This window comes from Cyprinodon tularosa, unplaced genomic scaffold, assembly GCF_016077235.1.
Source record: "Cyprinodon tularosa strain WSP-4 unplaced genomic scaffold, ASM1607723v1 ctg363, whole genome shotgun sequence".
Lineage (NCBI taxonomy): Eukaryota > Metazoa > Chordata > Actinopteri > Cyprinodontiformes > Cyprinodontidae > Cyprinodon > Cyprinodon tularosa.
The window spans coordinates 1,342,494-1,369,483 of NW_024039078.1; the positions used below are offsets into that span (position 1 = coordinate 1,342,494).

The window sequence follows — 26,990 nt, forward strand, 5'->3', positions numbered from 1 at the left end:
AATTGATGCAAATATCCATCCATTTTCCATCATGCTTATCCCAAGCAGGGTCGCTGGTGCCTATCTCCAGCTGTCTATGAGTTAGAGGCGGGGTCCACCCTGGACAGGTCGCCAGTCCATCGCAGGGCAACACAGAGGACAGCCAACCATTCACACACACACTCACACCTAAGGAGGATTTAGAGAAGCCAATTAACCTAACAATCATGTTTTTGGACTGTAGGAGGAAGCTGGAGTACCCAGAGAGAACCCATGCATGCTCAGGGAGAACATGCAAACTCCATGTAGAAAGACCCCGGGTCTGAAATCAAAGCTAGAACCTTCTTGCTGCAGGGCAGCAGTGCTACCCTCTGCGCCACTGAGCAGCCCATGCTAAAAACAATCAATTAAATCTCTTGAATTTAGTTTATAACTAATAAAATGCTGCAGAATTAAAGTGTGCATCTGATTCCTTCATTCAATGTTCTTAAAATAATGAAGCCTGAAAGTGCAAAGTTGCCTCTATGAGGTCTTACTGCAGAGCTCCTGATTCAGGCTGTTTAAGCTTTTTAACATATTTTGTTTTAATTATTTTATTAAAGAAACTGCGGAATCTAGTCAGTTTTAACACAGTTTATTCTGTTCAGCCAGGATTCAAAGTAAACGAAGCTCTGGCTTGCAGGACAGGTGGTTTTCCTTTAGGTGATGGCTTTAGATAAAACTAACATGATGTTCCCACTAAGATCTCCTAGATTCTCACTAAAAACAAAACTAAGCTGGACACAAAGGTAGATCTTACAAACAGTATAGTTTAAGGTCATTCTGGCACGTAGCCATCACTCAACCTAATAATCGTACTCTGATCTCCTGTGTCAGCCGGGCTGCATGATGCTGACTATAAGCAAGACTCTGAAGCACTGAATCCCGGTGAGCTGTGGGGCTCAAATCTGAGCAATGGCTGACAATGATAAGAACCGACCCAGAGGCGACGTAGGAGCTCAATCACAAAGTGGGTTACAAGATGTAGAAGCAGCAGAGGGGTTGATAGAGCTAGTTCAAACAGAGCTGCATTCTAGATGCATTTTGCTGATGGCTATGTGCAGAAGAGAATCGCTCTGAAAGCTGGAAGACAACTTTTTCCACATAAATACTGGCTTTTATGTCTTTGTGCTTCTGTCTGTTCATTTTCCAGCACATAGATAGAAACTGTTCCCACCGGAGTGTTGCTGCCGGCAGAGTGGAGTACTCACACACTAAACTTTAAAGCTGTAAATGTTTATATGATAATCTGTTTAAAATGACGTTAACATTTAATATATGTAAGGCATTGAAGATCCCTTCAGTTACTTTAGTTATATTCTTACTATGATGCTGCTGCATTTCCTTTTCCTCAAAGTCTCAGTCTAACCAAATCCTGTGGTTCAGTAAATTGTAAACTTTGTTTGCTGTTACAGAGCTTTACATAGAAATCTATTGAGCTGGAAGTGTTAAGAATTGTATTTTATTGATGTGTTCACTTTATTTTCCCCCAACTTAAACATGAAAAACAAACAGATTTTAATTTCTCCAAAACTATAAGGAAATCAGGTGTATCAAATCATAATCGATATGTATCGAAATAAATCAATTGAATCAATGATGTCATGATTGTTTGTCATTTGAACCGGCAAAGAGGCAAAACCTGAGGTTCTTATTTTGTCTGTGGGGGTCGAGCCCAAAGGACAAAACGGCTGGAACTAACCGATCTGCACTGATATCACCATCCTTACATCACCTTATTTCCACAACCACAAATACATATTTCACATTATCTGCCATTGCATTGTGCCACTACATTGGGATGGCCTGTAAATTACTTTCTTCCTTTACTGTAAACATTTACAATTGCTTTTATTTTAAAATAAAATTACAAAACGAAAATATAATAGCAGTTGTTACATGTAACCTTGTTAGGTTATGTTACATATTAGTTGTTGTTACACATTACTTGCTTTACATGTAATACTGATACATGTAACATTGTTAAAAGGTGTTACATGTTTTTGCAAGTAAAATTATTACATGGTGTTAAATGTTACATTCTAAACAGATGTTGTTACCTGTTGTAACATGTTGTTACATGTAATATGTTATAGACTTATCCTACTTTTCAGCATGTTCTAGTAGTGCTTACAGAAGGTGCATTTATTGATCAGGAAAAAAAACGGGTTTCTTGAGTTTCTAACCAATAACTGGTAGAGCCTGATTAAGGAGAAAACCAATTGTTTTTGGTCACTAGTTCGTTTATCTGTGCATCATAAACCCTCCATATAACCCACCTATTAAAAGTTCCCCCAAAGACTAATTCAAATACAAAAAATACATATTTTTAAAAGGGGTTGTTTGGAAAACTAATATATTAAAGTCCAATTAAGGAATAAATTTAAAGCCACCTGAAGACCTTCCTCTTCTAGACAGTCTCACTAAAGTCTGCTCCCTGTTTTTCTATGATGCATATATATGCAGTTATCCTTTCAGGTTGAATTCGCTTTGCTCATCCTGCTATAAAGCCACTGGGGAAGTTTCTTTGCTATGACACAAATATAAAGACTCTTTGATCTTTTTTAGCATGCATGACATCAAATTACCCTGGAGTTTCAAAGAAATGTTAAGATCCCTGCATTGTATGACATCACTTTGATCAAAGTTGCTCTTTGAAAATTCCCACACACACAAGTCATAATAAGATCATGCATGCAACGCTGCATACAGCTAATCAGATAGCACCAACATCCTGTTGAATAACCAAATAGATCCAGAGAATCCAGAAATCTAACTTCATTCAACTCTTTTAGAGTTGGCAAAAAAGTAAAATTCTTATGCACCTTTCCTGTATTTTGATATAATATTGATCAAAAACTATTTTTTTTAGCCCTTGTGTAGGTTTTTGTTTTATCCTGGATTTGTTACCAGTCATATTCTTAGTCTTATGACCTGGAAAATGTATTTGTATCCGTTATGAGTAGCTTAAGATGAGCAACAACGTAAAAAAAAGTCACGCTTTCTGAGTGTAACAATCAAAACAATATAACACTGGTTTTAAAAAGGGTTCAAGATGTCCCAGATTAAACATCCTACCTTCCATCTGCCATCTTGAAATTGTTTAAGTGTTTAGGATTGGTTTACATAGATTACCTCATTACCTCAGGAACATTAATGAGAGCTACATCCGTATATTCCAAATAAATCATTAAAGATGGACTAGATTCTCCTAAAAGCCCTTACTAATAAATATACCCACATATTTACACACCTGATTTGTCTAAATTATAGGTACAGCGGATATTCTTCTTTCAGTTCAGGTTTCATGGTCATCTTATGTCTTGGTTGGTCCACAGACTTTGCTGCGTATGAAGACTACCAGTGTTTATGTATCCAGTTGGCTACAGTTGCAGCTAATCTGCTTTAACTGGGTGCAGACATGTTCACAAGTCATTTTTTGCAAGTCCAAGTCAAGTCTCAAGTCTTGAGAAGGCAATTATCAATTAATCGCACAGTAAATTCTAATCACTTGATTAATTGAAAAAAGGTCAATAATTTTTTCTGCTTGCTTGTTTCTCCTTGTGTTTTCATCTCCGTCACTGAGACGCTATAGCTTAAAGGTTAGTATTATATCTATGGAATCATCATTATCTTGAACTGGTAAATCAAAAATACAATTAAAAAAAGCACACGCAAATTTTTTTCCAGCTAAATTTTGCATCTTTATTTTTTTTCTTTCAAAAACAACAATTTTCTTACAGTATTTATCTGACATGTGTGGTAACAACTTTTTCTAGTTTTAGGAGTAAATGTCTGCTCTTTTATTTTTAAGTGAAAATGAGGACTGTGGAAAAAAAAATCACAATCCTGCCTTTTATTAATACATATGAGGTTAGCAACTACAACAGATAAAGAAAAACCCTAAATAAATACCAGGACAATAACAATACTTTTATAAAAGAAACATTGTGGCAATAACTTTTTGTAACTTAATGCCCTGGAACAGACAGAACCGACTTGGCGGGCAGTATTTTAAATTCAATTCAGTTTATTTATTCAGCGCCAATTCACAACATTATTCACAACATATTTCTCCTCTACGACTGCCATGAAGTTTTTAAAGCTTGGCTTGTCGATCATGCATGCATGCGCACGGGCGCGCGGGAATATACGTCATGTAGCGTTGCGTCAGTGACGTCAGTGCTATGTGACAGTTTGACAGCCACTCTGCTGTTTTTATTTTTTTTTTTACCTCTGCTGTGTGCGGGTAAGGCGAGCGGCGATCAGTCAAGTTAGTAAAACAAAAAACACTTTAAAATAAAATATTGTTCACAAGTCAGAAATCACGAGTCTCAGTCGAGTCTGAAGTCCTTCAAATGCAAGTCTAAGTCGAGTCTGAAGTCATTAAATATGCAACTTAAGTGCGACTCGAGTACGAGTCACAAACTCGAGTCCCCATCTCTGACTGGGTGCTTTGAAAATGGCTGACTCAAAAAAAAGAACAGAAAAAACTGTCATACATGTTTATGAGAAGAAAAGGAAGACCTCAGGTTTAGTTATTATTCATCTCTAATTACATAAAGAACTCCTAGATGTCTTACAGTCACATAACTATGCCTTCAATGCCATAAAACTTCCAAACTAGCCCTGAAAACAGCATCAATTCTGTAACTGCCATCTTTAACGTTAGGATATCTTTGTGGTTAGTTGTAGTTAATATATATAAACAACTAAAATGTTGATTGAGAACACAACTCTGGCGCAATAATAAAAATAATCCTCTAAAATACAACTTGCCTAATAATTCTGCATACAGTGTATTCTACAAAGTAGGGGAGACCGGGGCTAGTTGTCACACTTTTTACATTCATATAAAAATATTGGAATCAGAACACCTTATATAAAAAACATATGTATCAGATGAAAGGCCAAAGTCTCAGGTATATATTTTGTATTCAGGTCATTTTTTTATCTTATTACTGTGCAGAGTTATAAGTGATCTAATGGAGATTGTCACTATGTGACAAGTTGCCCCTCCACAGGGTAAGTTGTCACATTATATGGGGTAAGATGTCACACTGGGTTTTGCAACCAATACAATAATGGCAAAAATTCATTTTGTTGTTATTTTTTTTATGTTACGCGAACAAATGACAATAAATCACTTTTACTGCTTATGAAATAAAATGCAACAAGCATTACAAAACTTTAACTGGTGCATGAACAAAAGGAAATTTCACGAGTCAGACTCCTCAACTCAGCTGCAGTTTGGGCATAGCCTATGTAGGTTGAATTGGCAGGAGCACATGCATCTTATGAAATAACATGAAATAAAATGAAATATTATGAAAGATTGATTATAAAATATTGATTATAAAACTGATTCTGGGACAAAGGAAAACCCAAAAAACCCTGAATTTATTAGTCACAATCCTCATCTGAGTTACAGTTTTGGCATATGTAGACTGAATTGCCAGGTGTGCATTCTTCATGTGCCCATCCTTTGCATATGTGACAATTTACCCCAAAATGACTGTGACAAGTTGCCCCAAATGACCATGTTAGCTAATTATTGCACTAGCTTAACGTTAGGCTAAATCACAACAATGATTGAGGTATGACTGTATGCCTTAATATCTACTTTAACAAGTCCATATGTTTAACTGCAAGAATTCTTATCTGAATGAAGGTTATTTAAAAATAATATAAAGTTAATATTTTTTACTTTGGGTAGTGGAAAATGGTCAATTGGTGCTCATCTCAACTTACAACGTCTTGTCCTCTTTTTACTCAGTCCGTGAGACCTGACCATGCAAAGGAAGAAAACTAATATTCCACTTTTTAGTTGCGTCCCCTGGTGGAGAAGATAATTGCAATGTGACAACTTTCCGTGTGACAACTAGCCCCGGTCTCCCCTACTTCATAACACAGTATATAGATGAATCTTATCTTATAAAAAAAGAACATGTGGTTCACATGTGAGGAATCTGTGATCACAAGTTCCACATGTGATCAGAAGTTTAATGAAGTATGGAATACATGAACAACATGACGGATCAGATGTGGAAATGTGACCCACAGGATGGGAATCACATGTAAAATTCAGGAGGTGTGTTTTTCTAAGGGGTGTTTACTCTTTATTAATCACCTGCCGTCTCTTACAAACAAAAATGATTCTGTTTTGCTGATGAAAGTCAGAGTTTGTTAGATTAAATTAGACCGCAGGAGTATTTTATATAATCAGTTCACTACTGATACACGTCCTGCTCACTGTATTAGATAAAACTCTACAAATCCTTGTTAACACAACCAGTAAGCTGATACGGTGGTAATAACTCCAGGCATCGCAGACATGGTGAAGACACGTTTCTGAAGTTCAAAGTGAGCAACAGAATGAGGGGAAAAGGGGATGTAGGTGACTTTGATCATGACATGGTTGCTGGTGCCAGACGGTGCATCACAGGCTGCTGATGCTGCTGATCACTCGGGTTCACAGAAAACCTTCCAAACAAAGTAGAAATGCACTGAATGACATTACCAGTTATTAAAACCAGTGCTTTAAGACTGCCCAACATGTCCGACATTGAACAAGAGGGGCTACAGATGTTCTCCAATCAGATGCATAAAGTTTTAACTGTTTAACATTTGTGTTTAACTTACAAACTTTGTGCTTCTGAAACAGCAGCAGTTGTGTTTCTTCTGAATGCTTTTTTTAAAGGGCTGGTTATCCTCCTGCAGCAGTGTGTCGCAGTGAGCTTGTAACAATGCTCCAACTAGTGCTAACTGGCTGCTTAAGTGAAACTTGTCGCTCTCACCTTGAGATTATCTGATCATGTTTCTATCTAGACATGGTAGCTTCTACATTCCTGGGAGCTCTAGAGGAGTTTCAACCAAAGAAACGTGCAGAATGAAAGCAACACATCATTTAAACAGGTCAAGAGTCCAAAAGTTTAGCATAAGGCACCTACCTGACTGCTTTGATTAATTAGTATTATAAGTGAAATAAAAGTAAATTACAAACATAGCAGATGCGTCATGATCTTGGTGCTGATGGATTTCTTAATGCTCATTTCATTCAGCTGTCTAACTCTGCCCTGTTTCTCATCACTGCTCATTTGATCCACCTCCTCTGCTTCTATTTGAACTGATTGGTCCCAGCCATCAGTGCCAGATTATTCTTGACCTTTGGTGAGTTTTTCTAACGTTACTAATAGTGTTCTGATTGCCTAATACTGACCCGTTTCTCTCTTCCGACTTTTGAGCCTGCCAGGGTTCCTACAGCAAAAGGCAAGTTAAATTCAAGACTTTTTAAGACTTTTTAATGCCACTTGAAATAAAAATGTAAGACCAAATTCACAAGAAACAAGAAAAACCTGCTTGCAACAACTTAACCCAAAGGTTTATTATAACATAAACCACTGCACTAATGTTTCACATTTTGAAAAGCTTCCCATACAGGAAAAAAGCTAAAAACACACAAATGACAGATATATTTTAACAATTATTTAACTGAATTCACAAACTTTGTTTTAGCAGGGAACAAAACAAATCAGTTTTAAAGCCACAACATAACCAGTGCTAAGTCTTTATTTCAGCTATTTTTCTTTGTATCGTTTTCTTAGTATGTTTGATTTGGTGATAAGTGGAGGCGTTGCAGAGACAAGGGTGGAACTAAACCGAACAAAAACTGTTTCTCAGTAACTCGAATTTGACGCTTTGTGAAGATTTGTGTTTCGTGCTTCCGTTGCGACTCCACTGCCTTAATTCTCATCGTTCCGAGCTTGGATCGCTTCTTGCACAAAATCCACTGTGACTCACGTATGTTCCCTGGTTTTAGCCGTGGAGAAAACTCTTGGCTGGAGACAATTTTGGTTACATTTACACTTGCTCAAATTTTCCAGACAAAAAGTTAATGGCGCATCTCCCAAATGTCCCGGCCGCAACAACGCTTTTATTGGTTCCGCTATCAGGACGGAACCAATAATGCCGAGCCGTTATTTTTTTTAAATAAAAAAAAAGGTCAATTAAAATGTTTTATTTAGATTACAAAAATAAATGGTAATAAAAATGATTCTATTTATGATGTTTTAAAAATTAAGACCTACGATAGACTGATTTAAGACATTTTAATACCAATTAAGGCCTTAGTTTTATTTTGAAAAATTCAATGCCTTTTAAGACTTTTTAAGGACCCGCGGAAACCCTGGCCTGCATACCCCTGTTCCGATCTGTTTGCCTGACCTGTCTTCAGATTCTATTAGATTCTGCTGTGGACTGAACCTGAATCTGCCTCTTGACTTGGCAGGATAATCCCTCTGGATTATCCTGCCTTCCTCCGTCACCCGCTGCTGCAGATTTGCAAACCATCTGTTGTTGCTTTAATAAACGCTTTTTAAGTTATCCCACTGTCCATCTTGCCTAAATGTTGGGTCCCTCTGTTCTGAGTCATTTCAAGATGTTTAATTTGGATTAAACCAATGACAGACAAAATGTATTTCTACAGAAACGTGTTTCTGTATGACGGAGGTCTTCAACAGGGGGTCCGCGACCCCTAGGGGGTCCATGGAGGTACTGCATGGGGGTCACGAAAGTTTTGGTTGGTTAGACTTTTTGTTTATATTCCCCCTGCAATTTTTTCTACTAATCGAAATGTCTTTAAATCCACATTAACATGAATTAAACTCACTGTAGTAAACACATAAATGGAGGCAGAAGATGTCTTTCAGTCATCAATGCACACATTCAGCGACACACACGAGCTCTTTCAAGCTGGGCATTCATTCATTAAACCTGTCCTGTCAACTAGGAATCAGAATCAGAAAAATGTTATAATCCCAGGGTGAAATTACTTTCATTACATTACTCCATCTGTAATAGAGTGACTATAGGACCAGTTTGATAGAACACAATTTCATACAATATATATAATTAGGGGGTCCCCGCTCCATCTCACCATCAGTTTGGGGTCCTTGGCCTGGAAAACATTGAAGACCCCTGCTCTATGATGTTTAGGTCATGTTCTCCTGAAGGTCATGCAGAACGATGAGAGTTAACAGTTTATTTTAAAGGTTGAAGCAAACTGCCAGAAGTTTCTATGAGGAGTTTGTGGTCGCAGTCGGTAAAATGAACACATTTGGTCGAATCATGCGGTGCGATTCTCTGTGAGAGGCTTCATGGGTGGTCAACCATCAGGAAGTAACACCGTGGAGCCTGGGTGTCCCTGGAGGAGCCTGAGTCTTCACTAGCAGTTAGGTAACCACTCAGAATGAGGCTATGTTGGAAATCACCTGAGATTTGTGAGGATTTCCAGGAAACAGTTTGATGATGTTAAAAATATCCAAGGATTAAAATTAATACTGGTAATGTTAAAATCATCCTGCCTTTATTTTTCTCTCCTTCTCAACCCTGATCATCCCAGGCGGGATCTCCCTCATATTTTTCCTGTGACTCCGTTTCCCATCATCTCTTCCACAATTTATGGATCTTTCCACATTCTAACTGCATCTATATTTATTTCCTTTCCTTCTTCAAAACTTACACCACCCCTCCTCTCTCCACGATTTCTTTTGTCTATTGGTCTCTTTTGTTTTTCTTGCATGTAAAGAAGTATTTTATGAACAATTATTTCCTTTTCTAGAACTAAATGTTGCAGATAGCAGCTTTGGAGGTAACTGCTCGGCTCTTTTAAGCTGGATTTCACTTACTGTGCAAGAATTTGATATATCGCATGAGCACCGAGGGACAAAATGAATTTGTTTTACCACGGAGCAATTACACTGCAATAAGCAGCAGCAAGTCCCACTACGCTACGCTCCTCCTCTCAACTTCATTCTCCATCTTTCCTTTCTTTTTCTTCTCTTTTCTTTGTCTTTCTTCTTGCAGTTAAACCATTTTCCCGTATTATTTCTGATATTCTTATGAATTTACTGGATTATCTCGAGCCATCTCTAAAATCTGCACATCATTCTCTTATTCTAGTTGTTTTATCCACATCTTCCCACTGTTTCCACCAAAACAAGCATCCGGTAGTTTTTTCAGGGATGTCTTCAGCGCAGCTGGGGATTGGTGCTGCCCTGGTGCAGTCTTGGGCGTTGCGAGGCTATCTATCATTTAGCCGCTGGGGTCCCATCAACTATTTCCTAACAAAACAGCGGAGTCTGGTTGTGAGCCTTCGACATGTTATGGATGCCTTTAGGACGGGTCATTACTGTAGACGTCCAGAGAGAGATTTCTCATTCAGGCCTCTTGGATTATTTCACTGATTGTTTGCAAAATGTCTGGAGTTTTATGATCTTAGTGGCCTCAAAGGATTTGTTTAGATTTTTATGATAAGTCATTCTTCTGCCTTGGATTGAGAAAGAGTCATAATCTTTGCTACTTTAGTTTTGATTTTTTGCAGTATTTGTATCCTGCCCCCTTGTTCCCTAAACTACAATCATGCACCGGGTTGGGTACCTGTGGATATCCAGCGGGTATCCGTGCAAAATGTACATCTACGGGTAAAAAAAACAACATATTATTTCATGGCTGCAGGCACAAGTATAAATGAACAAAGTCTGGTTTTCACAGAGTTACAGCATGAATGAAACATATTTATATTTTCTCATTTATTAAATCTACATCTTAAAACATAAGATTCAAGAATATCCAGATAATATTTTTTAAAGCAATCAGTCAAACCTTCTTACTTCAATCAATTTACAGCCGTTAGTCTGTGAGCGCAGTGTGCGCTGGATGTGCGCGCAGTGAGCGCTGGATGTGCGCGCAGTGTGCGCTGGATGTGAGCGTGAGGCTATGTTCCTTTCTCCCACTGTCATTATAAACGGCTGTGTGTTCACTTTGTGATCAAACGTGGTGAATTAAATTGCAGCGAATGAAATTGTGCGGATTGAACTCACCTGGTTCAGCGGCCGGGCAGAACAAACACCTGACATAGAGATGAAATGTTGGCTCCAGATCCTACATCTCTATTAATCAGCCATCAGTTCACATTGAGTCACTTTTCTTCTTTAGATTCATTCAGTTTCTAATCAGCCACCTTTGCCTCATCCAGTGAATAACTTGGCAGCTTAGCTCGTCCTCTCAGTTGGCCAGCGCTTAGTTAGATTCTCCCTATCCACAACAGAAGGCTTTCCTTGGAGTCCTCTAACAATGTATTCCACCCGGATCTTAGTTTTAGTAAGTTTAACAGATTTACAAGCCAGGTCTCTGATATTTCTACAGCTGAACATTTATTGGTTGTGTTTTTTCAAAGACTGGTACATTTAAAGCAATTAACAGATAATGACAAACAAACAGGTCTCAAACTGTCTCACAGTAAAGTGTTCACACTCGTTCTGATCCCCGTACAAAACCAATGTAATTATCAAACCTGTTAATCTTCTATAATCCAAATGACCAGAATCTGTTCTCTCTGTGTTTGCAGCTGAGTTTGGTTCTTCTTGTTGTCGGTTTGTCGTCTCTTTTAGGCTGAACCGTTTCCTCACACATAACGCCATTTATTTTCAGCACAAAGAGCATAAAAAGTTTATTATTCAGCCAGTTATGATTGATTAACTATGCTGATAATTCAATAACCCTCTGAAAGAATTACACTCACAGGGCTCGATGTTAACCATCGCCCGATCTTCCGGGGAAAGTCGTTTTATTGTCGGGGGAGTACAAATTTTATTGCATTTGCCCGCGGGGCAAGTGCAATGATCGAAAAAAAAATTATTTATCACTCAAAATTACTTTAAAATCACTGACATTTGATGAAAACGACCCGGAAGCGTTGCCGGCACCATATTTGTTGTTTTGTACACATTCTCGCATGATTTGAAAAAGTCGGGTGATTTCCCGCCACATGGCGTGATTTCTGTCTGGGAATTGACGTGAATCAGAAACATTTTTTTCGACTTGGCAGGCTAAAAATCATCGGACTGGGACCCAGTGGTGGATCCTTCTACCTCCACCACAAAGTGTTTTTATAGTTTCTAGTTTGTATTTAGTTCCAGATTTAGTTTATTTATTTAGATCAATATCATTAATAGTCTGAATGGTTTAACTCACACTTGTTACTTTCTTTGAAGTTGTACAAATGCAGATCAGATCAGAAAGAACTGAGGGGGGGGATTATGTTTAAGTTGACCTTAATATTCACCTATTATTTGTGCTAAGCTAAAGAGATGTTTTATTTGTTTAATATGTTTTAGTTTTGTATGGATTTTTTTGATTTATTGCTTTTCTGTTATATTGTGTCGCCCTCATGTGGCAAGTTTAGGCTATTGCACCCTTATTTAAAGCTTTTTCAGTCGGTCGGTTTTTTTGGTTTGAGTTACTGTTCAGTTGACCTCAGTTAAGTCGGGCCATGTTATTTATTATTTAAGCTGTTTTGTATTGCCTTTGAGCCTTTGTTAATTATTTCTGACATTATTAAATGAAAGTTTTCAATTTTTGAACACCTTTTGTTTGGTGCCTCACACCCTTCTTCCCACTGGATCCCCGCTCTTTTTCACCCTCATGTTCCTCCATTGTCGCACAAACTTGCCCCTTGTGTTTTTCCACTTCCCCACCGCCTATCTAGACCCACAGCTACGTAGTTCCTGATTGTCTCTCTTGTATTGTGGCGTGGAATAACATAGCGCAGACCATATGCTATGTTGGGCATAAATCAAAAATATCTGCATGATACTCGCGAAAAGCTTACTGCGACACACTGCTGCTGGAGTATAACCAGCCCTTAAGAGGCGTAGTCGGGGCTGACATTGGTTTTAAGGAACACTTTTATTCATCAGAGTCAAAGATGATGAGGGTAAAAATCCTAGAAGAAAACCTCCTATAGCAATTCTAGATTTTCTCGAAGGGACTTTGCCTTCATCTATGTTTCTGTACATGGATCTAATCACATTATCTTTACTGTTTCTGTTTTTATTCCTGCTTGTTCCCAGAACTGCACCCCCCCTATTATAAATGGCTGCTGTTGGTCAGTGTGACACTCTGCTGCCGGTTCATCCACACTCAGATCTATACCACGCCGCTCCTGCATCATAAATCCACACACCCACAAACCAGCAGCCTTCTCGGCCTTCTTGTGTTCTGACAATTGATGTGCACCTTGTTGCTAAACGGCTGAGATAATTAAACCCTGCGCTTCCCTCCCCCTTTGTTTATGAGTGTGTTGAAGTCTGTGTGAATACAGACACACACAGAAGACGGAGACACCAACCACTCTGTCTCTCTGCCTCCTCTTCAGCGCGATGCTAACACTATAAATCCTCACTCTTTGTCACCCAACACTGGCACATGCACTCACACACAACTTGTCTTCCTCTGTGGATGCTCACAGGGAGGGGGGGGAGAGAGAGAGAGCACCTGCTGGTGCAGTAAAGCTCTCGCACAAACGGCGTCTGTGTTCCGGATGACTTGAACAAATGGGAAAATTATACAGTGCGGCCTAAACAGGAGCCGTTCAGCACAAGGTGCATCAACCTGCCTCTGCTGCTGAAGGGGATTCTGGAACAGGAGTTAAGAACGAGTCATTCAGACACATTTTCAGGAGAGGTTGAGGAGCAGAGTTAGAGAAAAGTCAATCAGAATAAACAAAAAAATGGCTACAGAGTCTAAATCACGTCACAGTCTCTGCATCAAACTGACCATATCAATACGGGTTTTTTTGCACCATGTTTTTTTTCCTCCAATTTTTACAGCTGATCCCTGCTGCACTTTAAGAAATGGAAATGTCATGAGAGCTGTACAAAGCAAAATCTCGTTTTCTATACACTCTGTGTATATAAAATGATAATAAAGTTTGACTAAGTCTAAGTCTAAAGGGATGCTGGATCAGTGATATCAGCTAGTTTTCATTATATAGAAACCTTTAAACCAATCTGACTGGACGATCTGAGTCAGTCTGATTGAATCGTTTCTATAAAGGAGATGATGTGTGTTTTGAATTGGAGCCATGGAAATAAGCTGAGCATATTAATACTCAGCTGTGCTGCTGCCATCAATATATATATATAGATGTTGGAGATCGGCCTGTTTTTCCAGTGTAGTCCTGTTTCTCTGACTGTGACTGGCTGGATGTGCTCTCTTCATCCTCTGACATGGGAGCTGGCTCAGAGCTCGTCTGCCTGGCTGTGTGTTTCCTGGACGGGGTCGCCTTTTAAGGCTGCTTTCTGTATCTCTGCTTCTGTCTCCTTGAACCCCAGTCGGCCTCAGCAGATGGCCGCTCACACTGAGCCTGGTTCTGCTGGAGGTTTCTTCCTGTTAAAAGTGAGTTTTTCCTCTCCACTGTCACAACAAGCATGCTTGGTGTGAAGGATTACTGAAGACTCAATGAGTCGACCACACAGTCAGTTTGACTGTATGATCTGGTTGAATCGTCTCTGACATGTTGTGAATTGGCGCTATATAAATAAACTGACCTGAAACTGAACTATTAATATCTCTGTCAGTCCCGACACTAAAGCATTTCTAGATTGGGTATAGGTGAAATGGGCGACATCTAATATACATTCAGACATGTCATACTTGCCTTTAGAGAGGAATTTATTGCTAGAGCCAAACCATTATGGGATTTTGAAGCCCAATATCGATATTAAAAATATAATATTCGATATATATCAGCCAGAATATTAAAAACATGGACATTCATGGGATACACACTGTCAAATTATAGTCCATAATATTCAAGACAAGCAAAACAGAAAATAGAACTATAGAATTAAAATAAGCAACTTTAATTTGAGCAGTGTCAACATAAGACCATGTATATTTATTTCTGTGGTGCTGATTTAGATTTTACCTGAAATCTGGGGTGATTTCCTCCTTACTGGAGCTGGAGCCCTGACTAACTTAAACCCTGCAGATGCTGCATCCAACAGCTGCTACATCCTACATGAAGTGGCTCCCCACCTGACTGCTCCCCTCTGCCTGGGAAATCAATATATATACATTTACTGTATTTTGCTAATTACATTTCACTTCAACAGATCAGCATTTAAAATGAAAACAAGTGGCTGCTTACAGCTGAAAGTGAAAACGCACTGGTTAATGAGAGGATTTTGTATCTGGTTCATTTTTAATAGAGTAATTCACAAAAACACCTCAGAAATATAAATTTGTCATATTTATAAGCTTGAAAGTGAAGTTGAAGTTTTCTAGAAGTGGTTTTGCCTCTCATGCAAAAGGCTTCTTCAGTTCTAAATAATGGTGAGGAGCACTGAGATCAATATACTGTAGGTCTAACAAAGAATTAGGGAAAACAACAACCATCAACCCCCCTGGTGACCTCAATGGTCAGTCCAGTAGCAGGGATCAGAGCCACATTTTGTTCCCCTCAATCCTCTGTTTCAGCTTCAGAGCAGAAAAAAAAAGTCTGCATGACATATTGAGGATCAAAAACTAACCCATAGTGGGAGGTTCCCCTTCCAGGATTAAAAATGACCATAAACATACAGCAGGTACATCTGTTTATTACATACAGACATTATTATGTCTACGGATGTCCCACTCATAGTCCAAACCTATAAGAGATTTTGCACAACTTAAAGACTGCTCCTCACTGCTGCTGCCCATCTATCAACTTTAGACCTGTCTGGCAAAGAATGATAGATCAGATTCTTCTTATCAGGATACAATTGCTGCTGTAGCTTTAAAAAAATGTAAAACTGACTTTTTAGGAGGTGAGATTACAAATACTTTCAAAATGCATTGAGTAGTTTTGGCCTAGTGCAGGGGTCGGCAACCCAAACTGATCAAAGAGCCATATTGCACCAAAAAAACAAAAAATAAATCAGTCTGGAGCCGCAAAAATGTAAAAGTCTTCTATCAGCCTTGTTTGCCAACGGGCTCTAAGTGTGTAAGACTACTATAGAAAAGGACAATGTGGGCTTAAATACACTGCTCAAAAAAAATTAAAGGAACAATTTAAAAACACATCAGATCTCAATGGGGAATAAAATCCTGCTGTTTATTTCTACTGATATGGACTGGGTGATGTGTTAGGAACCAAAGGATGCCACATCATTTGATGGAAATGAAAAGTATCAACCTACAGAGGGCTGAATTCAAAGACCCCAAAAATTACAGTGAAACAATTATGTGGCAGGCTAGTTCATTTTGCTGAAATTTCATTGCAGCAACTCAAAAATGTATTCAGTAATTTCCTTGGCCCCCCACGTGCGTGTATGCATGCCTGACAACGTTGGATCGTGTTCCTAATGAGACGACGGATGGTATCTCCTCACAGATCTGGACCAGGGCATCACTGAGCTCCTGGACAGTCTGAGGTGCAACCTGGCGGCATCAGATGGATGGAAACATAATGTCCCAGAGGTGTTCTGCTGGATTTAAGTCAGGCCAGTGTGGGGGTCAATCAATCGTATCAATTCCTTCATCCTCCAGGAACCTCCTGCATACTCTCGCCACATGAGGGTCAGGCAGTGAGCACAGGGCCCACTAGCGGACGTCGGGCCCTCAGGCCATCCTGGTGAAGTCTGTTTCTGATTGTTTGGTCAGAGACATTCACACCAGTAGCCTGCTGGAGGTCATTTTGTAGGGCTCTCGCAGTGCTCCTCCTGCTCCTTCTTGCACAAGGAGGAGCAGGAGGAGCAGACACCGGTCCTGCTGATGGGTTGTAGACCTTCTACAGTCCTGTCCAGCTCTCCTGGAGTAGCTGCCTGTCTCCTGGAATCTCCTCCATGCTGTTGAGACTGTGCTGGGAGACACAGCAAACCTTCTGGCCATGGCACGTTTTGATGTGCCATTCTGGAGGAGTTGGACCACCTGCAAAACCTCTGTAGGGTCCAGGTAGCACCTAATGCTAACAGTAGTGACAGTGACCCTAGCCAAATAAAAAACTGCTAAAAAAGAGTCAGAAAGGATGAGAGGGGAAAAAATGTCAGTGGTCTCCACCTGTAAAACCATTCCTGTTTTGATGTTTGTCTCGTTGTCTCCTGTTGTTAATGTCATTAACACCAAAGCAGCTGAAACTGATTAACAACCCCCTCTGCTACTTACCTGACCAGATCAATATCCCAGAAGTTAATTAACTTTATGCTTTACTCTGATTACAAAGTGTGTAATAATGTGTGTAGTAATGAGTAGTGTATATAATAAGCATTAAATGTTTATCCTGGAGCAAATGTCACATAGCAGCATGAGGTGGGGGAGGAGCAGTAAACGCTCTCAACGTGTGGAATTCACCTCATATCACTCCACAACGCGGTTTGGGTTTTGTTGCATTGATGAAATGATAGAAACAGGATAAAGGAATCTTTCTATGGTGGACGTGTTTCTGTTGGAAGGAGCTGATTGAGTCATGAGGAACCAAGCAGGAGCTGACATCCATCAGAGCAGAGCTCTATAACCCTGAAATCCCACATCCCAGCATTCCTTGGTGTGATTTATATTTTTAGGATTCAGGGAAAAAATGGATGAAAGTTCAGATACCTGTTTCAGAGCTCTACCTACCAACCTCTTATTTTAAAGCAAAAATGCAGGCAATCCTTCCGCATTGATAATGAAAGCAAATGATTCGCTCCATTCTTCTTTAAATCCTTTGTTCTCATCAGGTATCTTCCTTTTCTCCATGGATGGTCTGAGACACACGCACCGCTTTGTTTGCCTGGCACCGCTCCACGCTGGTTGCAACTTATGACCACTGATCTCTATGGCTACGACGCAAATTATTGTTTACATTTATTTATTGTACAAATGTTTACAGCATTGGAAAACAAAACATTTTTGTTTGACCTCCTGCACACCATAATAAAACAAACTAAAAAATACATTTTCATACATTTTTGAAAAAGCTCCATAGAGCCACAAGGGGGGCGCTAAAGAGCCGCATCTGGTTCCAGAGACACGGGTTGGCGACCCCCGTCCTCGTGGTTGAAGCAGTGCACTGTTGCTCTGAGAAGGTTGCAAGTACGAGGTTCGATCCCCACAGCCTGCACTCTGAGATCCTGAGCAAGACCCTTGACCCCACATTGACCCATGATGAGGTAAATGCAGAGAGTGAATTTCCCCTTTGTGAGAAAATAAAGAGATTTGCATTTTTTTATACAAAATAGCAAACATAAAATTCTTCTTTCTTTTATGTCACTTTGTGTTGGTCTATCGAATGAAATCTCAACCAACTATATATTTTGTAGTTGTAGCATAACAACAAATGAACTCAGTTAGGTGGAAGATTCTAAGTTAGATCGACAGAAACAGCAGCTGGTCGATATGTTTGGCCAATATTTCAACATTTCTTCTTCCATTTCAGTCGATACATGAAACGCATTGCTGCCCCCTCACCGTTTGCTTTCCATAGTTAATGTTTTCTTTTATTTACTGATTATTGTTTATATTTTCTAAAGTGCGGCTTGTATAACTTTTACTAGAGCTGCACTAATTGTAGATCTTTTTCAATTCCGATTTTTTTTTTAACACTTTTAGTAGTTATATGATCACGGACACCTACAATATTTAAGAATGTATCTTAAGAAAAATGAATCAGTTCCCATGAAACAATAAAAACATTTCAAATTCCTGCTCTTGAGCATGAATTCAAGTTTAGAGAATTGACATCCAGGTTTCGGCTGATAATAAATTTTTCCAAAATGACAGATATCCTGTCTGATCGGCCGATTAATCAGTGCTCTCCTTTTTGTCATCACATCTCATTTTTATGAGCCTAAAGAATCTGGCCAAATATCCAGCAGCACATAGTGAGGATCAGTTATCAGGGTCCACCTTCAGGAAGCCTGCAATGGTCGATTTCTACACATAAGAACTCGAAAGTCATATAAGTTATGCTGATAGCTCTGAGAGATTTGAAATGATCCCAAAACCAAATAAGAGAACCGCAGAGAAATGCAAAGTGTCCGGCATCAGACATGCATATCAAGACAAAGTTAGTTTCTCCTCAAAGGAAAGCAAAACAGAAAGAGGCTGAAAATGTGATGCAGATGAGTCCAAATGTGTTTCAGTTCTTCTCATGAGAGCGTGTGGGAGCCTCACTTCTCTGTCTGACACACAGGGGACCCTTTTCATGTCTGGACTCAGGAGCCTCTTGTTTTATAACAACTTCCAACATGAAAGCGAGGATCCGAACTGATGGGAGCAAACAACCATCCCGCATATCTTGGGTTGGGACAAGGCTGAGGCCGATGTGTTTTTACGCATGGCGTCTGGCTGCACGCTCACTCATCAGCCTGATGCACAGATAAATATCCACAAGTCTAAAACGATTCTCTCACAAGAAGCTGAAAACTAAACACATTCCAGCAGAATTAGCATTGGATTTTCTTGGTGTGATTGTATTGATTTCCACTGCTTTCATTAGCCCATCATAACCCCGTCCTTAAATCAACTATTCAGCAAATATTTATGTTTTGTTAAACAAATATAGTTACACTGATGAAAAAAAAAAAAAAAAAAGACAAACCTGGATAATGAAGTATGGATTTCCTCTGCAGCATTTTTACACAAAATAAGACATGTTTTAAAATTGCCCTGAAGGAGAAACTGTGAATTATTAAAAAAAACAAAAAAAAACTATGTCAGACAAGCAGCTTCTGATAGATTTCTAAGAACGTTCCGAAGCATTTTAGTTCCATTTAAAGTCGTAGGGAAGTCATATATAAATGTCCAATTATTCTGGCTTAAACATGTATATAAATGTACTCTTTATTAGATGATATTGCCCAAATAGTTAGAAAATTTCTATTTAAAAAAAAAGTCTTAAAATCTGTTGTTTTTTTTGTTATCTCATGCAGGCCAGTTAGTTATACATCAGCCTGAACACCTAAATTCGGCCAATCATATATCAGCGGTCATCTGTCAATCACATTTTTTCGGTCATAGCATCTTGATTCTTCTGTCGCAGCTAATAAACACAACAGTTGAAATCAGAATCATTTCCTTTCCCATTGAGTTCCGTCCCAGTGTTCACGGGGATGGACGTCTGTGTCTTCAGCAGGCGTAGAGCTAACAGAACTGGCAGCGTTGCGAGGCGAGGGCTCAAACATGTACGGCTGGAAGCCTTCTACACCAAACCAAGCTTCTGCCGCCCTGGCGTCCTCTTCCACAACATCTTCATCCCCGCTTTCCTCCTCTAAATAAAAAATGTATGACAAAGGAGACTCATCCACGACCTCTGACACTAAACTCTCCTCCTCTTCCATGTTTCCTCTGTCCATAGCGTTCCTTGACAGTGTCGTTTCTAAGTCACCAATTTAGTGCTACTTGGTCCCAATGGAATTTCCCATTAGGAACCTACTAGCACTAAGTCGCTAACTGGTTAGCAAGATGCTTCCAACAAACCGGCTACAACCAAAGTTGGGCACCACTCGGGAGAATTCGGAAATGCAACGGTTGGAACATCCGTTTCCCTACGACTTTAAATGAGGTTGGGGTTCAGCATGAGGTGTTTGACGCTAAAGGCTCCTAAGGCAGCATAGGAGGGAAAGGTGGAGGCCACAGTATCTTTAGTTGTCACCTAATACAGCTGCTTCACTTGAACATCTTATTCTGTTTGCTGTGGATCTCATCTCCACTCATACCACTGCTGCTTAACTCCTGAATCCTGGCAAAGGTTTAGTCCTGCAGGTGCCTGCAAAGAGGAACTTACTGGTCCAACTGGTCCCAGTTTAAAGATTGTTTAAACCTTATAAGCCTCTTGTTGGAATAAATCTAAAACATTAAATTTTTTTATGATAATCTAACTATATGTTACCATTGAACTTGGTGCAGTGGTTAGCGCACACAACCTGTTTATGGAGACCTTAGTCCTCAACGCGGTCGACCTGGGTTCAAATACAGCCTGTGGTCCTTCCCAGCATGTCTCTCCCCCTCTTTCATAACCCCTTTTCTGTCAGCCTGCTGTCCATGAAAATGAGCTACTAGTGCTGTAAAAACTTAAAAAAAGAAATCTGAGCTGCAGAACTGATTTCACAATCAACAAAGATGTCTTCAAATTAAAATCTTTGGCAACAGATTTAGCAGGTCAATAAAATGAACTGCTCATGATACAAGTATTTTTGGCTGTAAAATAAGATGATTAATCATTAAGCATTTAAAATAAGACAATTAAATTGTTACTTTTTTCTTATTTTAAAAATAAATAATCTTACTCCATCAGCTAATTATCTTACTTATCAGCTCCAATCAGAGGAAAATACACTAAAATCAAGAAAAGTAATTGATTTGAAAATGTGACCTCTACCTAGAGGATGGCAGGGTTTTTCTGTTATTTCTCTTAGCCAAGTTGTTTTTATCTCATACATTCATTTAACCGTCGATTTATTTTTCTCGTCGCCTTGATGATACCCAGACACTTAAAAAATCATTGGAATTAGTCCAAGCTGCATTTCTGTGATTTGCACTTTATATTTAGAGATTTATTTGTGTTTTATTTTCTCTGCATCCCACAGTCGTTGTATTTCTGCTCTCTATATGGACTAAAAGTTTGATAAATAAAGCTTTTGTATGAGGAATTCAATTAAAAGCTTGCTTAAAGCTCATATGTGAAGCAAAGGGAACATAATCAGATCTGATGGGTCTTTGGATCAGATCTCATGTCTTATCTGATGTTCAGAGCCATGTGGGCATGGAAGCTCACATTAAGCTGTGGGATTAAAATATTCACAGGGTCACATAAATAAGTAATAGGGACTCATAAGGTGATGGTGACACAAGCTATGACCCCCACCACCCCCAGCTTGTGCAGCTCTGGATGCGGAGCCACATCTCCCATCCCAGCTGACATGTTGACATAGAGTCACTTTTCAATGAACAGCAGGTCGTTATGTCGGTAATTTTCTGCAATTTCTGCAAATTGAACCGACAATGAAATGGCAACGCTGAAACCAATGATGTAATATTGTTGGTTTGACATTCAACTTCAAAAACAGTTTTAATGCTGCTTCTGTGGTGAGTTAACAGCCTTTTAACTCCGCTGGAAAAAATCTATCCAGATCTAGATAAGTCATTTTTTTTCTCAAAATAAGTGCATTTGTTCTTCAGCTGAGGAGCTAAAAGAGACATTTTGCCAAAGGAGAAAGGCAATTTACACTTAAATAAGAAAACACAATTGCATTGTCTTATTTCAAGGGCATTTGATCTAATTATCTTATTTTAAGAGTAAAAATACTCATTCCATTGGCAAATAATCTCATTTACCTACTCAAATTAAGGGTAAATACACTTAATTTAAGAATTTTTTACTTATTTCTAGATTGTTTTTCCCATCTATTAGTTGAATAAATGTTTGTTTTATTTAAACTGACGTTATCTTAACATTTTACGTCAATCGGATGCAAAATGGGATGTTGAGAATTATGACATAAAAACACAAAACAGGCAGAAAATGACTGAGCAGCATGAAACTCAGTAACACAACAAATGAGCCTCTGAACCCAAACTGGACCTCATCTTCATCAGACTGGGTCCCAGAATGACAGGATATTCACAGATACACTGATTGCCAGCATGCTTTAGTTGGTCTGTTTCTGGCTTCCTGCCCCCCCACAAATAAACACCCCCCCACAAACACTCGTGCGCCCGCCCTCTTCTCTTACCTGACGCGTGGATGAAAGTAATCCTGCTTTCCTAAAGCAGCAGATGGTGCTGAACTGGAGGAAAACGTGCAGCAATATCCACCTCTGACTCTGTCCACAGATTCCAAACACAAAACTGCCTTAAAGGAATAAAAATGTGAAGATCTTCCTCTGCTCGTTTCCAAAACGATGTGAGCTGTTCTGTCACAGAAGAACAGCCGGATCAGATCTGGTCTCTTTCCTTCAGGCAGCTGAAGTCCGCTCCTTTACGCACCGTTCCTGCTGCGCTCTCCTCCGTCTGTCCCGCTCCTCGCTCCTTCCAGGACGGAGGAGGTGACCCTGCGCTCCCTCTGCGTCTCCTCCTGTCCCTGTCCGGGATGGTGGTGTGAAAGGAGCCGCTCTAAAAATAACTTCCAATCTCCAAACCTGAAATAAAAATCCCTCTTTGAAGTAGGAAAAGGTTTCCAAGCAGAAGCGGATGAGGTGAAACTCTGATACTTTCTTTATGCCTCCAATGAGCGGGATCACCTAGAAGATGATTTATTCCTCCTCCAATACAGCAGTCATCAGTTTGCATCGCTCATCTGTCAGCTGATCAGTTCGCAGCGAAGCAGGTTTGGGTTCAAGTTCTCCTCCTGATGACGATGATGATCAATATTCAATCAGCCAATCAGAACACTTCATTCCAGCTCTAGAAAGCTACTGATTCCTTAGATGTTTGTAAAAGTGTCTCCTTCTAGCCTTTCTTGACTTCCCCGCTCCAAAGCCTCCCTCAGGGGTCAGCGAGGAGGGGACTCTGCCTCCCCCCTTTATTTATTTATTTTTTTTATCACTGGATGTTTCTTCTCTTCCAAAATGCAAAGATATCCCCCATCAAAAAAAGTCCACCTGGAAATTAGTAGATCTGTAATCCTCCCTCGCAGTTCAGGGAATGAGATGCGCAAAGCCCAGAGCTGCTTCTTGGATTGTCCTCACAGACCGATGAGAGGACAGGGGAAGGAGGGGGGAGATGGGGGAGGTAAGAACTGCTCCCTTCAAGCTGCAAAGTCAGAAAAAAAGGACTAAAGTGACTCAGTGAGGGAAAAAAGAGGAAAGATCCGAGTTTTATCCAAATCTTCCTTCTCCAGCGGAGGATTTGAAGTGTTGAAGGAGTCCACCACCTCAGAGACTGTAACCAGATAACCTTCCGCGGATCACAGCGACCCGACACATGCAAGATAGTCCAGTTTGCCTCCTGGACTAAAATGATGGAGCTGAGATCAGCCAGAGACAGCAGAGGAACCCAGCAGCCTCCCTGAGCGGCTCCCGCTCCACAAACCACCGGGCGCTGTCCTTTCAGCCCCACACAGCCTGGAACCCTCTCTGCTGTCTGTTTCTAACTGCTGATGTTCCCATCCTGTCTGCTCACGGTGTGTTTCCGGACTTCATGTGTCCCAAATACGCTTCTTATGTCTTAAAGGCAGAAACAGATGGAGGGGAATCAGTTTAGAGAGAGGGAGAAGGTAGGAGAGCGGAGAAAGAGAAGTAAAGTTAGGAGATAACAGAGTGTGAAGGAGAGCGACTTGGTGCTGCTTTTAATGCTCCTTGGCGCCCCCTTTTGGTCATTTTGAAGAAGTTATCCCGGAAATGAGATCTAAGAGAGCTGCTTGAGATTTTAACCTCATGGTCCTCAAGGGGCTCTTTGAAAGTTTGAGTTATTTAACATAACCTAGTCAGTTACAGACTATTTTAATCATTTTCCTGTCAAAGGAAAGCAAACACTTTGGAGACTCCGTCAGAAGTGTGAGCAAAACCACAACTGCTGTGGTTTCAGAGAAAAGGAAGATGAAATATAGAAAAATGACTTTTTTACTCTTACCTGATTTTTTAAATGCATTTTAAGGTTGATAAACTTTTTATAAATATAATAAATAAGGTCAAATTTATTTAATTTTGTTTTGATTTATGTTGTGTGCTTAATTTGATAGTTTATTGGTTGATATTCTGATGTTTTGTGTCATAATGTTCTGGAAACATAAATACTCTGACACTGGACAAGATCTCTGTTACTGAAGAAGAAATAATGTGATGGATAATGGCAACACAATAAAAATAAACTTTTTAAGATATTTAGATAAATAAGGCCTTGTAGAGATAATGGACGTATTCGTTTTACTGGTGGAAAGACTGATTTAGCTGAGTGAAACTAAAGCCAAGTTACAGAGATTTGCATAAAAATATATCCTGCCTTTGTTACAATACACAAAAGTAGAGTAGAGTTGTGTGTTTTAATCACAAAAGTTAATACAGTTTTTTAACATGTCTAAATGACTTTTCTGTGAAGATTTTCGTTTAACAAAAAAACACACATCTAATTTCCACCTAATTTCAATAAAGGAACCAGAAAAGGAATAGGGGGAGGAGTGGAGTTCTGTCAGACCAGCATACCCATAGTAAATACGCAAGACATCAGATTACTGTTTATCCCTTTAGTTTTGTACGAAAGATTTTAAACTACATCGACAGGCGTGTATCCCTTCAGTCATGTACAAAAAAAACAAAACAATCTAAGGTCAGATAATCAAATGCTTCAAAGAACACCAAAAAGTAAGTAATTAAATAATTTTTTAGTACATGACTAAAGGGATTCAGTCCCTTGGAGGTAGTTTAAAGTCTATTTTTCTTGCAAAACTGAAAGGTTAAACTAAAGCAGTGGTTCTCAAACTTTTTCTGTCATTCCCCACTTTGGACAAGGGGGAATTTTCAAGCCCCACCTGTCCCCATCGCCCCAACACAATGCTAATGAAATATGCAACAATCTTAAAATGTTCCAATTTTATTGAACAAGTAGTATCTAAATACAAACTATCTACATCAAAAGCCAGCAAGCTCAAAAATAAAGAAAATAAAAATGCAGCTGTGTCAAAATTTGTATCAAGTTCAAAGATTGAAAAAATTAAAGTTCCACTCTGCAATCTGTTAATAAAAGAAAAGAAGTGAAATCCATCTGGCAAGACAGGTCTATTTATCCCTGCATCAGTGGCTGCAATGAGCCTGTTTTGCATTGCACAGCTTCTCAAAACGGGGTTGCAGGCTTGATACTGCCACTCTCAAGTCATGCTCAATGTTCAGCTGAGATCTGTATTTTGTTTTCAGTGAAGCAACAGCTGAAAAGCCCATCTCACAGAGATATGATGTGGCAAAGGGAAGAAGAATGCACACAGCTCTCTGCCCGATGAGTGGATACTCGCTCTCCACTCCAAACCAGAATTCACTATGAGTCTGAGCATTAAACCTGAGCCTCAGGGTGGAGTCAGACGTCATTTCAATAAACTGGTCCTATTTATTTAAGATAAAATATTTCAAATTCAGTTAATTATGATCAACCTGCGCCGTCAATCCCAGCGCATGTGCGCTTTATTTGCAGTCTGGACGCTGTGGTGTGTCTGACTGCAGCGCTGAGAGGGACTCCTGCGATAGCGGGGGAGAACGGGGTTGGGAGGGAGAAGGCGCCCCACGGCAGCACCTGCCGCTGGAGGACAAGAAAAGGAACGATACGTGCTTTCACGTAAGAGTCTCCAAAAGTCGCTAGATTTGTCGCTAGTCGCTTTTTTGAAAAAGAGTCGCTGGAGGGGTCTGAAATATAGCGACAAAGTTGGCAACACTGGGGCGCGAAAGTTTATTCCGTTACAAATAATATGCCGACGTCACGTCAATCATTATTTTGGCACTTCAGTTCCAGGTGAAATTTTTCTCATATCTAATGTTCTTTTAATTAGACTGTATGTAGGCTAGTAAGGATTACTTTGTGGGTTTGATTGGTCTAAAAAGCGGCAACATACAGCTATAAGGACAGTTTGCTCTCACACATTCTACATTTATAGTCACACGACACACACACACACACCGGAACTTGGCGCGCCCCACCTGTCACGTCTCAATTCCCCACCAGTGGGTCGCGCCACACACTTTGAGAACCGCGGAACTAAAGGGACAAATGGATATTGCCTATGTGTATGTTGGTCTGACCAGGTATGTTCATCTGACAGAACGGTGGCCTAGTGGTTAGGGCATAGAGCTTGGAATCCTGAGGTTGTGAGTTTGAAACTCACTGCCACTCTGGCTCTCTGAGCACATCCCACATTGCCTCCTTGGTGCCCTACAATGGCAGCCCACTGCTCCCCAGTGTTAGGAATCCAGTTTGTTTGGGTTGTTTGTGTGTTTTTCTCTCCCTCCACCACCAGGTTGTGCCCTGTTCTCGTTGGCCTTCCTGCACACCTGCGGCTCGTTGGTTCATCACTGAAGAGTGTTTGAGGACAGTCACTACCTCGACGGCAGAGTGTTTGCCAGTTGGGTACTCTAGCCAAGCTGAGTTTAGCTGAGTGTAATCTGAGCCTTTGTTTCTCTGAGTCTAACTTCATTTTTGACTTTGCCTTTTTGACAGGAAGCCTTCCTGTGTAACTGGATGCCTGGCCTTCT

General features: G+C 39.9%; 1 protein-coding gene across 2 annotated transcripts in view; it reads right to left on the reverse strand.

Moving 5' to 3' along the window:
• Nucleotides 1-24,068, reverse strand: part of il1rapl2 (interleukin 1 receptor accessory protein-like 2) — a 690,042-nt gene extending 665,974 nt beyond the window's left edge. For both annotated transcript variants that reach the window (XM_038295945.1, XM_038295944.1), the window contains exon 1: nt 22,554-24,068. The gene's annotated coding sequence lies outside the window, so the exon portion shown is untranslated. The remainder of the gene's footprint in view (nt 1-22,553) is intronic.
• Nucleotides 24,069-26,990: the final 2,922 nt, after the last annotated feature.